The sequence below is a fragment of the Tasmannia lanceolata genome, unplaced genomic scaffold, assembly GCF_043159265.1.
Source record: "Tasmannia lanceolata isolate RefF3 unplaced genomic scaffold, GAP_Taslan_0.1 ptg000044l, whole genome shotgun sequence".
In the NCBI taxonomy this organism is placed as follows: domain Eukaryota; kingdom Viridiplantae; phylum Streptophyta; class Magnoliopsida; order Canellales; family Winteraceae; genus Tasmannia; species Tasmannia lanceolata.
This window is the reverse complement of record NW_027518721.1, coordinates 15,870,395-15,883,776: the sequence shown is the minus strand read 5'-3', so window position 1 is coordinate 15,883,776 and position 13,382 is coordinate 15,870,395. Positions and strand designations below refer to the sequence as shown.

The window sequence follows — 13,382 nt, the reverse complement described above, 5'->3', positions numbered from 1 at the left end:
AAACATTATAAAAATATTTTATAAAAAGTATTGTAGTGCCCCTTCATAAGCTAATCTAAACCGTTCATTTGTTGGGCCACAATGTAAATAGAATGAAATCATTTCCATAGGATGTTCCTTTATGTTAACCATTGAATTTCATTTTAATTTTTTCGTTTCTTTTTTACTAGGCACCATTGGTTTCATGAGTTAAGGATATGTATAGGGGTCCTTTGTTGTAGCAGCATGAGATTGAGAGAAACCCCATTTGGGGGTTTGATCGGGGTTTGATCGGAGATGAGGATCTCTACAAAAGGAAGCTGATTTTTATGGGTTTTATTGACAATACTATAGAGGTTACTAAAGCATATTTTACTTCTCTCATATTTAATAATTACACAGACCTAGCTTGTTATTTTTTTTTAATTTACTCAGTACAATGAACCCTATGAAGCTCTGAACAACATTGAAACCAATAGCCTTGGTTCAAACTTTTGAGGCTTCAATTTCTAGAAACATCCTTCGTTTGATTATCATATTTCATTCAATATATAAAGTAGCTTAATGGGTTTGTTATGTTTGTTATGAGTTCCTCGAATTTTACAAGGAGTTTTGATTAGCTTCCTTATATTGAAGCTTTCTTCTGGTACTCCTGATTTTTTAGCTATCCTTTCTCTGTTAAATAAAAAGACTTAGTGGGTTTCTCATGTTCCTCCGTTATATAAAAAGACTTCTTTCATTTATATGCAACAAAATCCAAAATCTTTCAAGTTATAAGAGTATTGATTTAATAGAGGAGCAATAATCTAAATTAAAGAGTAAACTGGTGCATAGCCATTGGTTTTAGTGATTGATGCAATAACTGTCGATCAATTTTGGTGCTGAAGCTATAATTAAGTTCCAAGCTGATAATGAACAACAAAAGATGACTAAGAAAATGACTCTTTGATGTGACATACATTGAGAAAAGTATAATTGTATGCATGAAACTGTTAAAATATTTCTCATCACCAAATTGTTGAAAGACAAATATGAAAGATGGTAATTTGTTCCAATATGTTATTTGGTGATTACAAGCACCTAATGCGACCAATGAAATTTGTAGTTGTCAGGTGCTAATAATGGGGAATATTTAACAAATAGCGGTTTCTTTTAAAATCTCTCATGTATTAGATGGTAATTCCACCATCAGTCGTTGCCATAAGCAAACTTAGCAGTCTTTGACCATATTCATTTAGAAAGTGTTTTATCTTAGCATCTTGCAGCTTCAACTACATTTGCTTCATGGACTTCTAGAAACGTATGAAAGTAAAATAGATAATGGAGTGCAAAGATGCACTTTTGGCAATGTCAAAGTTGTTTCGGTGGCAAGAAACATATCTATCCAATTAGAGTACACATCTAACGGTTCGCTTGACTCAATCACAACAAATAGAATTAGAGAGAATGGTAATAGAGATAATTAGAGTAGGTTCACTCATTTTACTAATGCAAGCCATAATGTAGTCCTAATCTGAATATCAGTTGAACCTATTACTTGGGCTAATATTTTCGATTATGCAGAAAATCCTGCTATTGGCTAAGAAATCTCCATCCACCTCAAAAACTACCTTTTTGTTCAGGATTCAAGCTCCATGTAAGATGAGATGCAAATTTATTAAGAACTATCAAATCTTGATGGACGGATGATTTAATTTGCTTGTCCTCGACGAATAAAAATTGGTATTGTTAGGCTACTTCTTTCTTTGAGGAGGGGTTCTCTTCCCTTTCTTCATATGTTGAATTTAAATTGGTGGCCATTTTGCGTTGTAGATGAAATAATTTATGATGTCATGATTGACGAGGAGGTTGTTGGACTTGTAAAGCCACACATATGTAGGGCTAAAATCCTTTATGTGATGTTGGATTGGATGTGCTAAAACAAATTAATTAGTTTTGCACATGCTTTTGATAGATGTATTTTTTAGACTGCACTGCACTTTTGTGGCTCCTCATATCTTATGCTTTTTCTATAGCATACATTTCAAAAATTGTATAAGCTCCATACTTGTCTTTGTTGCTTAAAGATTATTATTAAATTCATATTGTCAATTAGAATAGTTCATTAAGACGCCACACGTGCGGTGCACGTGCCTTTTTACTAGTAGATACAAAACGAGAAGGAAACGTTTTTTTATTTGTTAAAAGTTGATTCACGATGAGCAAAGTGACTCCGATTTGCCCGTTTTCTTGTGAAAAAGGCCATCCTGATTTGGTGTGTTTGTAACAATTTATGGTCGAGAAAAAAACTATTTAGTCCTGGATGCCCAATACTAAGGGGGTTTAGGGGTGTAACGTCTGCAACGTGTTTGGTTTCCAAAAACCACTGAAAAGGTAAGGAGACTACTTGCGATGTTGGATGCTTGTCCGCCCATGTGGCACCTCTGCTACCCTCCATCAAATAACTTGAGAAAAGAGAGTTTTTTTTAGTAAAGCTATGCTTTACCCGCATTTGGTTGCCCAAAACTACTGAAAAACCAGAAGTATTGAACCGTGATGTATAATCTGTTAGAAAAATCGATGTGTAAATCTATAATTTAGGATTCAAGATTACCTTGTAACCTTTTAATCTCGCAACTTTAGAATCAGAAATTGACAGTAGCTATTTACTGCAAGAATTAAAGGTAAGGAAATAAACAAAGTCGTTAGATCACTTATCGAGTTGAGGCACGCATGATCTTCGCTGTCCTTAAGACAAATCTCGCCTCCACTATGACAAATCAACGGTGCAAATGGGCTTCACGGCGTATGTCTCCAGGATATAACAACTCTTGCTCCAGGGGTGTGCACTTACGCAGCCCGGATGCCTATCAAACTCACTTATATGTGCCAGAAAGCCTTGATCAGATAATCTTGGCAAAAATCAGAAATTCCAGAAACAGAAAGAGACGTAGAGAAGAAAGAGAATCAGGAAGGTTTTTCTGCTAAGGATACCTTTCTGTTATCTCTAAATCCGATTTTATAGAAAAACAAGAGGCACGTATTAGCGAAACATCGCACCATCTAATGCGTGAGAGACGTTTCCTAAACGGCCACTAAACCACGTCGATACGGAATCTTAAATGGTAACAAAGAGTTTAAAAAAATAAAGAATATTTAAACCTTTAAAAGAGAGCCGGGCCGGGCAGTGTGCGTGTGTGGTAAGACCAAAAGCCCGCCGGACCCAAGTGGGCGATCCGTGCGCGTAGGATCCCCATGAACTCTTGCTCATTCACAAGTCTAAGAGAGTGAAAGTATATATATGGCCACCTCATGACTTTAGTCCTTTTGGAGGGAAGCCCAAATACTTTAGATGAGAAGCCCACAAGCATAAAGCAAGTCCCAAAGAAGGACAAACATATAATGACTAAGAACACCCCATTATAAGTTTGAATTAGAAAAAGACTTTTTTCGCATAAAAAGTCAACATAGTCACCTTCCTTTTTTATTTCCTTTATTTTGGGCAGGTCCCACTTGGTACTTAAGTAGTTAAGTGGTGTGTCTTCTTTCCTCTCTTATGCAGTTTTGTAAAAGCAAGAGAACATGTAAGAAGGTGAAAAGGTGAGATGTTTCGAGCGAAAAAAAAAAAAAAACTATGGAAAGAAAGAGGGGTTTTCTCTTAAGGGCTGTAGGAGGGCTTTTTTGGTGAAACAAAAACGTTCTTCTTCTTGGCCACTCAAGGTGTGATCTTCTTGTTCCGTTCTTCTTAATTTGTTTTTCTTTCTTGCAACTCAAGAATAGTGTTGGGGGGTTTTCCAAAGGGATTTAGTGGTTCTTTTGTAGATACATAGAAGCTTGGAGAGAAGGTTTTTTGGTGGATTCTATCGGGATGTAAGAGGTAATATTGTACTAGTCAATTTTAAATAGTGGATTTGTGTTGCCTTGTTTGTATGTAGCATTGTGGTGAACCCACATACATTCTTATCTTCTTGTAGTTGCTTGTGGTTGTTTTCTTTGCTCCTTTTGTAGTTGCAGTTATTTGGTATATATTTTCTCAATCTTATTTGTGCGAGATCTTAGATTTTTCTGTGTATTCGTTGGTGGTAGATTAACCGTATTACATGAAGAGACTAGTTGCGTTGGATGCTTGTATGCTTGTCTATCCACATGACGCCTCTACTGGCCTCCATCAAGTAACTTGAGAAAACAGAGTTTATTTATTTATTTTGGGTAAAGCCCACTGCTCATATAATGAGAGAGAAATATGGTGCCTGTGTGAGCAATCCGACGTAGGCTGAGTGTGAAATCAAATGTAAGGCGGTACAACAAAAGTATCACCTTTGATATTTGATCCAACAGCAGCCTCTTAAAAAGCGGGCTATTGTTGGATCAAATATCAAGGGTGTGAAGTCCTAGACCCTCGGGCACCATATAAAATCTCCGAAACGAGAAGCTCTCTCTCTCTCTCTCTCTCTATCTCTCACACACACTGTCTCTTCTGCTGTGGTCTGTTCTTGCCATTGCCAATAATGAAGAAAACTTCACATGCTTATCTAGCATCGAAGCAAGCTTTGATCCGATATCTAAAAGATGATGAGAGTTTAGCGCACATCCATCTCAAGGTTTGGACATGATTTCTTACACTGTCACTGTCTCTAAGAATTTGATGAATTGTTTTATCTTGGATTCTCTCTTCAATTTGGATTGCATTCTTGCACTTCTTTTTTACCCTAGTTTTGATTCGATTTCTATATTGACAAATTTTGTGGTTGTGTCATCACTTAAGCTGTTTGGCTGGTTTTGGAAATATTGTTTTTGGATTTTAGAGTTCACCCAGGTCAGAAAGAGGTGAAACTTTTCAGACCAAACCATCGTGTTTTCATGCACAAATGGTTATTTTCTGTTTGTGGAGTTCGTTTAGGTTGGTTTGGAGGTCGTTTAGATGGGTTTCAAAGGACCCCTATTAGAGAATGATCAGTAGGCCTGAACAACCAAATTTGGAGCAGTCCATAGGCTACGACCTTTCAATATGTTTTTAGAGAGATCAATGTAAGTTCTGTTTTTCTTTTCTTAACTGATCCTTGGGCTTCTCAAGTTGTCTTTCTTCTTTTAATAACTATCCATATAACATGAGTAGTGGTGCTATCTGTTTGAGTTCAACATAGAAATCAAAGTTAGATTTAGGAAGGCAACGGAAGTTTGGGTTTGATTTTAGGAGTTTTTTTTTTTTTTTTGGCATATGGGCTGTTTATAAATTATTTGCACATGAATGGACACTATCAACAAAATTTTATGATTGTTATGGTTGTACATATGAAACATTTTGTACCTATCAAACATTTTTTGTTAATTTAGAAATATGCTACCTGAAGTAATCAAACTGATCATATGCCTTTATCTGTCATTCTACCAGTCCATTGCATGCAACCAAATGCAACAACATCTTTCACTTTTTTGTGTATTCTACTAGCCTTGTACAGGGCAAACAAACAACACCTTTGAACTCTACTAGAAGACTACTTGAAGACCATTTAACCAGAGACACAAGTAAAACAAACGAACGGACCCTTGATTGAGTGACACCGGTTTTAGAAAACTGTTGTGCAGATGTCTTGTATTTTGGCATTATTCAGTATCTTGACGGACAAATGTGTGCGACGTGGCATTATTCAGTACCTTGACGGACAAATGTGTGCGACGCACACGCGGGTCGACCTACACTGTTAGGTTAGCTCATTGGGGGTGTAGGGAGATGGGAGCCCCTGCCGGGTTTCCTAACGCCCCAAAAGGTCAATTCAATTTTCGGTTTTGTGCTTGAGGGTATTTCAGTAATTTTCTTGATGATATATAACCCACTTAGCCACATATTAAGGCTACAAGTGGTCAGTTTTTTTTCCTTTGGGTTTTCTTGGCCAAGAAGTAGAGTTTTGTAACCCTAAATCAAAATAGTGAAACTCTTCTACGGATGTAGGCACACTGACGAACCACGTAAATCTTGTCTTCTTGCGTCGAGTGATTGTGTTTCTCACATCTTTGTTAACGTTTGCTGCAAATCGTGTTTGATTCCATTTGAGAAGGTATTTCTCAGTTTTTCTAGGAATTGGTATCAGAGCGATTGCATCGATGATGAACGCGCTCGAGGTGGAGAAATTCAATGGGACAAGCAACTTCAGCCTGTGACAAACAAGAGTGAGAGATCTCTTGGTTCAACAAGGTCTGGTGGAGGCATTGTCAGTAGAAGACAAGAAACGGAAAATGATGAGTGGTGAGGATTGGGAACAGCTAGATATGAAGGCGGTTAGTGTGATTCGTCTGTGTTTGTCGGATGAAGTAGTCGCCTAGAAGACATTGATTACAACAAAATATTCTCACCTATGGTAAAACACACCTCAATCCGTGTATTATTGAGTTAGGTCACATGGCACAATCTAGAATTAGACTAGATGGATGTTAAAATGACGTTCCTTCGTGGTGACTTAGAGGAGCAAATTTACATATAGCCACGAGATGGATTTTGTTGAAAAAGGCAAAGAGGATCATGTCTCTACTGAATCAGTATCTCTCGGGTTGAAACAATCACCTGGGCAATAATATCTACTGTTCAATTCATTCATGATGAGGAATGTGAGGCTATTTGGCCAGCTGGATTGGTTCGTGATATGAGGCTTGAGCAGGGAGAAGTCGTTACACTGTGACAGTCAAAATGTCATGCATTTCTCGAAGAATCAAGTATATAACGCCAAGACAAAACATATAGACGTGAAACACCATAAGATAAGAGAATGTGTGTCAGATGGAAGTATCGACTTATAGAAAATACATACAGATGACAATGCAGTGGATATGTTGACAAAGTCAGTTACAACGACCAAGTTCAAGCATTGCTTGGACTTGACCAATATCAGCAGCTGTTAATGATTGGCGAGGTACCCCATTGAGTCCCACCTCATATGTAGGAGGTGCGAAGTTGTGTTCCAGAGAGTACACAATGGAGTTGATTGATCTTTAGGTGTTTGCAAAATTCAAGCTAAGAGGGAGATTGTTCTGCAGATGTCTTGTATTATGGTATTATTTAGTACCTCGACGGACTAATGTGTGATGACATACATGCAGGTTGAACTGTGTGGTCAGCTCGCCAGAGGTGCAGAGGCAGCATGCCCCGGAAGGTAAATTTAATTTTTAGTTTTGTGCTAAACAGTATTTCGATAATTTTCTTGATACAGTGGCATTGATATATAAGCCGCATATTAGAGCTACATGTGGTAAGGTTTTTCCTTTCTTTGAGTTTTCTTGGCCAAGGAGAGTTTTGTAACCATAAACCAAAATAATGAAACTCTTCACCCATGGACGTAGGCAACCGCCCGAACCATATAAATATTATCTTATGTTGTGTGATTGTGTTTCTTGCATTTTTTTTATGTTTGCTGCAAATTGTGTTTGATCCTATTTGAGAAGGTATTTCTCGTTTTTTTTTAAAACAAAAACCAAGTCACAACCCTACTTACAGCCCTCAAGTTGATTTACTTCTTGTTCTGTTTGTAGTGTGTAATTCCCGAGGTGCCTAGTGAGACTATTTTGTAGGTTTCTGGTCTACAGTCCATCTGTATTTGATATGCTTCTACTAATACATGGTAGTCTAGTTAGTTGGGAAACTCAGCTCCCACCCAGAGAGCCGGGTTCAAGTCCTTTCAATGGAATTGATGCCTAAAGAGACCACTTTGTAGGGTTTACAGTCCAAATGCTAGAGGCTTGGGCCCATATCTCAGTTGGAAGGTTCTCAGTGTTGTAACCGTGAGAGTTGGAAGGTGCTTTGAGTTGTAACCATGAGACTAAGTTCCTACAAAAAGAAGAGGATAAAATATTTCGATTGCAATTACGAGTGCCTGATGAAATCCATTTTCTCAACTTTGGTTCATGATGATTATTCATTAATTCCTACACTAGATGTCTCCAATTCATTGAGTTAGTAGATTTGATTTGTTAAAACATACGTGGCAGTTTTTTGTTTAGCATTCCTTATCTATCAACCCAAGGGATGGAAAGGTAGTGTCCCTTCCAGTCAAGAATGGGGGTTTCACAATTTATTAAAAAAAAGGGCCTAAGACCCCTAGATAAGGGGTCAATAGATGAAACAGATGATACCCGGAAATGAGTGAATGGAAATGAAACAAGGATAGATCAAAATATACGTCTTTCACTGGCTGTATCTTGTGCTTTCATAATATGAAGTATGCATGTGATGTAGACCTTTACACTTGAAGAAACAAACAAGACAAAAAACCAATTGAAGAATTGGACTTTTTTTACTGAATAAGTAAATATAGGTCTATGCTACATGCATGCTGAATACTTTTAGTCATGAATCTAATCAATATCAGAGTGAATACATTTGCAATAATCAAGAATGTGCCTGTTTTGATCTCTTTAGATCCAAAATCTGTAACACCTGCTCTTGAGCATGGGAGAGAAACTTCATGAAGCTTAATGCTCTGTTCTCTTACGCTGGTTTCCGCAGAAACCAGCCTTATTTTCCAGGGAAACTAAAAATTAAAGTGTTCTTTTGACTTTCCTCGGAAACTTTTTTTCAAACGTGGAAAATAAAATTAATTACGTGGAAAATGGGTTCCCTCGACTTTTCTTCTCTTTAGTTTCCGATATAAACTATCGGAAACCCTAGCTTTCCCTTCCCTTTCCGCGAGAAGAAGAAGAAGTTTTTTCAATCGTCGCCTCCATCGTCTCTCCACATCTTCCATTTGGTTCAGCCATTCCCAAACCAGGTATTCTCTCTCTCTCTCTCTCTCTCTCTCTCTCCAGGTTGGAGATAAGAACATGTGAGAAGGGACTCCTAATGGCAGAAATAGGTTGTTTTTGTAGGTGTTAATGGAGAAGATTAGATGATCTGTCAATGGCGTAAATGGGGTTTTTTTCAAACATGAAAGGCAAAGACATTAAATGGGTTTAAGGGTTTTGAAGCTTGGTTTTCTTTTTTTTTTACAGACATTAAATGGGTTTAATGGGTTTAGGGTCGGTGGAAATAGGGGTTTCTAATGAGTTGGGTTTTCTAGTGATGATATTAATGGTAGCTGACGTTTTTAGGGTTTTCTAAGGATGAAGATGAGTTTCCTTTCCCTCTCTCTCTCTCTCTCTCTCTCTCTCTCTCTGTGTGTGTGTGTGTTTTATTTTTTTCCTTTTTTTTATTGCTACATCCATGTTCTTGATGTTGATTTTACTGTTTGATTTTTCAGATTATTATTCGTCTCTCATCCTTTTATTTTCTTTATAATAATCGATTTTTTTCCCATTTTCAATTGTTGTTAGATTTGAGATGAGTTTGGGTATTTAAGAAGCTGAGCTCACCTGGTTTTGCTACACAAGAAAATCTAGTTTCTGCTCCTATTTTGTAGATCTATACCCAAGGTAATGCTATCCCAAATTCTCATCGTCGTCTTTTCTTTTTCTTTTTTTTGTAATGTGAATTGTTCATGTTGGTTTCTGTTGATTTTGATTTTTTGTACTCTCTTGATCTGAGTCGATTTTTGAAGAATCTAGGGTTTTCTCTGTTCAAATTTCTCTACTTTGATTTTTCATGATTTGAATTGAGACTATTTCATGTCTTGATGGGATCTGAACATAAATGCCTAGGTCTGTTATAGTTCTGGATTTTTTTTTTTTTTTTTGGGTTCTGGATCTGATGTGTGTGATCACTACATTGATGAGTTTTTTTGGTTTTGATACTGTCATTCTACACTTACTGATGCCCCATTTGCTTTTTATGAATAAACATCAATTCAAAGGATTAAACTGGTTTTGACTTTTGAGAGAGGGTTTGAGCCTCTAGCTCAATGGTCAAGGCTTTGTTCTTCAACCTCCCAGAGTGCCTACCAAAAAGCTGGTTTCGAGATGTTTTGGTAAAAACAAGTGTTTCCTCTTTATCCCTTTGATAATCTTTGATTCAAGGTAATAAATCTAGGGTTGCTCTGAATTGCCATGTTATGAAATCAGTTTTAATGGGCTTCATGAGTTGGAGATAGGTGAATGATACAGAAAAAAGACTTAAGTACATAGGGTATTATAGAGTGTTATGGCATTTATTTTCTTTATGTTATAGCACTCTTCTGTCGTGTACTCTGTGTTTTGGCTGTGTTAAACCACATAATTGTTAACTCATGATTCATGTTTTAATTGGGTTTTGACTGTTCACGTTTTAATTGTTATTGTTAACTCATGATTTGTTTTTGAGTACTATCCACTTGTTGTTAGATGGACGATAGGAGACTTAGAACCGAGGATGGTCGCCCCACAAAGAGGGCAAAGTTGATTGTGAGTGCTGTTGCGACAATAGTGAGCGCAGCAACCACTGCACTCGTATTCTTCCAACAGTATTACGACGAATACCTACGAAGAGCTCCATACGAAAACAACTACTTCACAGATCGGGAATTTATTACGCGTGCCATGACGTCAGACGAACATTGCAAGCACTTACTTAGGATGAACGTCAGGTGCTTCGGACGATTTGTTCGACTGCTTAGAAGCACCGGCGAACTTAAAGATATAATACATTGTAACATTGACGAGCAGGTTGCAATGTTCTTACATATTGTATCTCACAATCAACGGAACCGGTCAATTAGAGCCTTCACACAACGATCAGGTTCCACGGTTTCTCGTTATTTCAACAAGGTCTTGAAAACTATTCTAAGCTTGAAATCCAAGTTTATAAAACCTCCGACGAGTGAGATACCAGAAGTCATTCGCACTAATCCAAGATTCTGGCCTTATTTCAAGGTAACCTCAAATACTAAGATCCTGGCCTTATTTCAAGAGACCGACTGATATATTTTAACCTTTCAAGATTCTGGTGGATGCGTTATTGGAACAAGTATCGGAAGGGCACAAGATACCCAATGGCTTTAAAGATGTCGCATACACGGCGGCAAGCAGAGCAATGAATAGTCGATATGGGAAAGATATGAGGAAAGAGCATATAAAAAATCGAGTCAAGACCCTAAAAAAGAAATTCGTGGCTGTCAACACTATAATAAACACAAGCAGATTTGGCTAGGATGACGTCAATAAGAAGATCGAAGTGACGGAAGATGTCTACAATGCTTGGGTCGCTGTGAGTACAAAGTGACATCTTTGTTTCATTTATTAATTACTCTGGCTTGTAATATTTATAACTATTTTTCCGAATATCTTGTAGGTTCACCCTGAACATAAGAAATATTTTAAAGAGAAACATGTGTTGATAGATGATTTTCGTCACATTTTTGGCGAAGACTATGCCACGGGTGGGTGGAGTAGGGATGACGTTGCCCCTAGTCAGGAGGTGCAGAGTTCAGCTCCGCATATTGACGATACCCCTGAGAATGAAACAATTCCAGAGTCCCCTATGGTGGGTGAGAGCAGTAGGGGACCTGGGCCTAGAACTTCATCTCCGGTTAGAGATTTTGCAAGAAGCGATGAAGGTCAGAGGGGGACGAAGCGTAGTGCAGCAAAATATATGAATTTGATGGAAGGGTTTACTTCAACTTTGGAGAAGGTTGCAGATGCAATCAAGGATCTATCGAAGGAACCTTTTGACAATGACGAGCTTCATGATGCCGTGTTTGGGTTACAAGGATTCGAGGAGGAAATCTTGGAGAAGGCTTATGAGTACCTCAACCGTAACCCTACGGAGGTTCGTGCTTTTATGAAGTACACGGTAGAAAGGAGGGAGCGCTACATGTGGAGGAAGATGGAAAACCTTGAATTCTGAGTGATTGTGGATGTGGACGTACATAAACATGTGGTTGTTGGATGATTCTGGATGTGGACTTCATTTGGACATGATCTTTTTTTTGGTTGGCTTGTCTGTTCTTTTTGGTGAACATGTTTATGTACTATTTTTGTTAGTTGGCTTGGACTTATAGATGTAAGGACTTGGCTTGGTCTTTTTAGTATTACGGTCTGCTTCTTCTTGGCAACTCTATATTTGTGACAATTTTTTGTCAAGTCTATGTTGGTTGCCTGATTTATATCTTGGCAGCTCTATATTTGTGACAATTTGATTGGCATTGTTATTGTTCAACTTCTGTTTGTCATGGTTTTCTTATTTTGATTGACTTCAGAGGGTTAGGCACACTTATTTTAGACTAGATTCTATGTTGGCATCATTCTGCATATCAGTTTGTCACAGTTTCTATGTAACAGGTTTCTATTGAGTTTCCCTGCAACGAAACGCATATTTCTGTAGTTTCTGTTAGTTTCTGTGAGGTTTCTGTGCAACGAAACGCTCATCTGACAGGTTTCTGTCAGGTTTCTTTTCCTTCACTTTCCTTTCTGCCACATCAGTTTCCTTCCCTTCACTTCCCTTTCCTTTCCTTACCCGACGAGAGAACTGAGCATAAAGAAAACACATGGGTAAGTCGGTTTTACCGTTAGGAAGGAAGTCTTGAAGTTGGTGTTAATTACAATCTTGCCATTTGTTATAAAAGTACATGAGATACTGACAACCCTTAGACCTAATGGTCTAAAAGAGGAGAGAGGAAGCCCTCAGGTTCACGAATCATTGAAACATAAAGATAAACGTAAGCTCTAGGTCGATGTGGTGGAGACGAGCCCTAGGAGCAAACCGTTGTTGCTTGTTCCTTGGTTGGAAAGGGCAAAGTTCCATTAGTGACTTCTATCGATCTCCCTTCCCTTCGACTGATCATGAGAGATAGAGGAACCATTCATTATGTTATATCATCAGGGTTATGATCCACCAACCTGCTAGTTCTTTTTATGAGGCACCCACATGAGAATTTATCCTGGAAGCGGAAGAACTACTGAAACTCCGTGAAACGCTTCCCGATACCTCCCAAGGAAAATTCCGAATTGGATCCAAAATTGACGGGTTGGTGTGAGCTTATCCATGCGGTTATGCACTCTTCGAATAGGAACCTATTTTCTGAAAGATCCTGGCTTTCGTGCTTTGGTGGGTCGTCCAAGAGTCAATTTTTTCTGCTATATCCCTATATATTTGTTATTCCCACATGTTCTGATCTTTCGAACCATCTAGATTAATATACTGTAAGTATAAGGAAACTCCCAGAGAGAGTTGTGGCCTTCAATCTTGCCCGACCTGGCTCGATCTCATCATCTTTGGAAGTCTCATCCTTGGATTGAGCTGAGGTTGAATCTTTGGATGATTTGTCTAGATGTTTGGGAGATGAGGCAAAAGCCTTTAGATTTCATGCGAGAGAAACTTCAAGAAGCTTAAAGAAAACACATGGGTAAGTCCATTTTGGTTTTTTTTATATAGCCATTAGGAAAGAAGTCTTGAAGTTGTTATTAATTACAATCTTGCCATTTGTTATAAGAGCAAATGAGATACAGGGTTTCCCTGAGACCAAATTTGTTTATGTTCTACAAGCATTCGCGATTTCTTTTCAGCCTATTTCTACACCTTTTCTTCCGTG

General features: G+C 38.0%; 1 long non-coding RNA gene across 5 annotated transcripts in view; it reads left to right on the top strand.

Annotated features, from left to right (window-relative positions):
• Window positions 1–4,379: 4,379 nt before the first annotated feature.
• The window catches only part of LOC143863522 (uncharacterized), a 29,359-nt gene continuing 20,356 nt past the window's right edge, over window positions 4,380–13,382 (top strand). For 2 of the 5 annotated variants that reach the window (XR_013240891.1, XR_013240892.1), the window contains exons 1-2: window positions 4,393–4,559; window positions 7,051–7,103. This is a non-coding gene — a long non-coding RNA (uncharacterized LOC143863522). Of the gene's footprint in view, window positions 4,560–7,050; window positions 7,104–9,255; window positions 9,355–13,382 lie in introns of all 5 variants that reach the window. The other 3 variants (XR_013240890.1, XR_013240889.1, XR_013240888.1) reach the window with 3 other exon arrangements.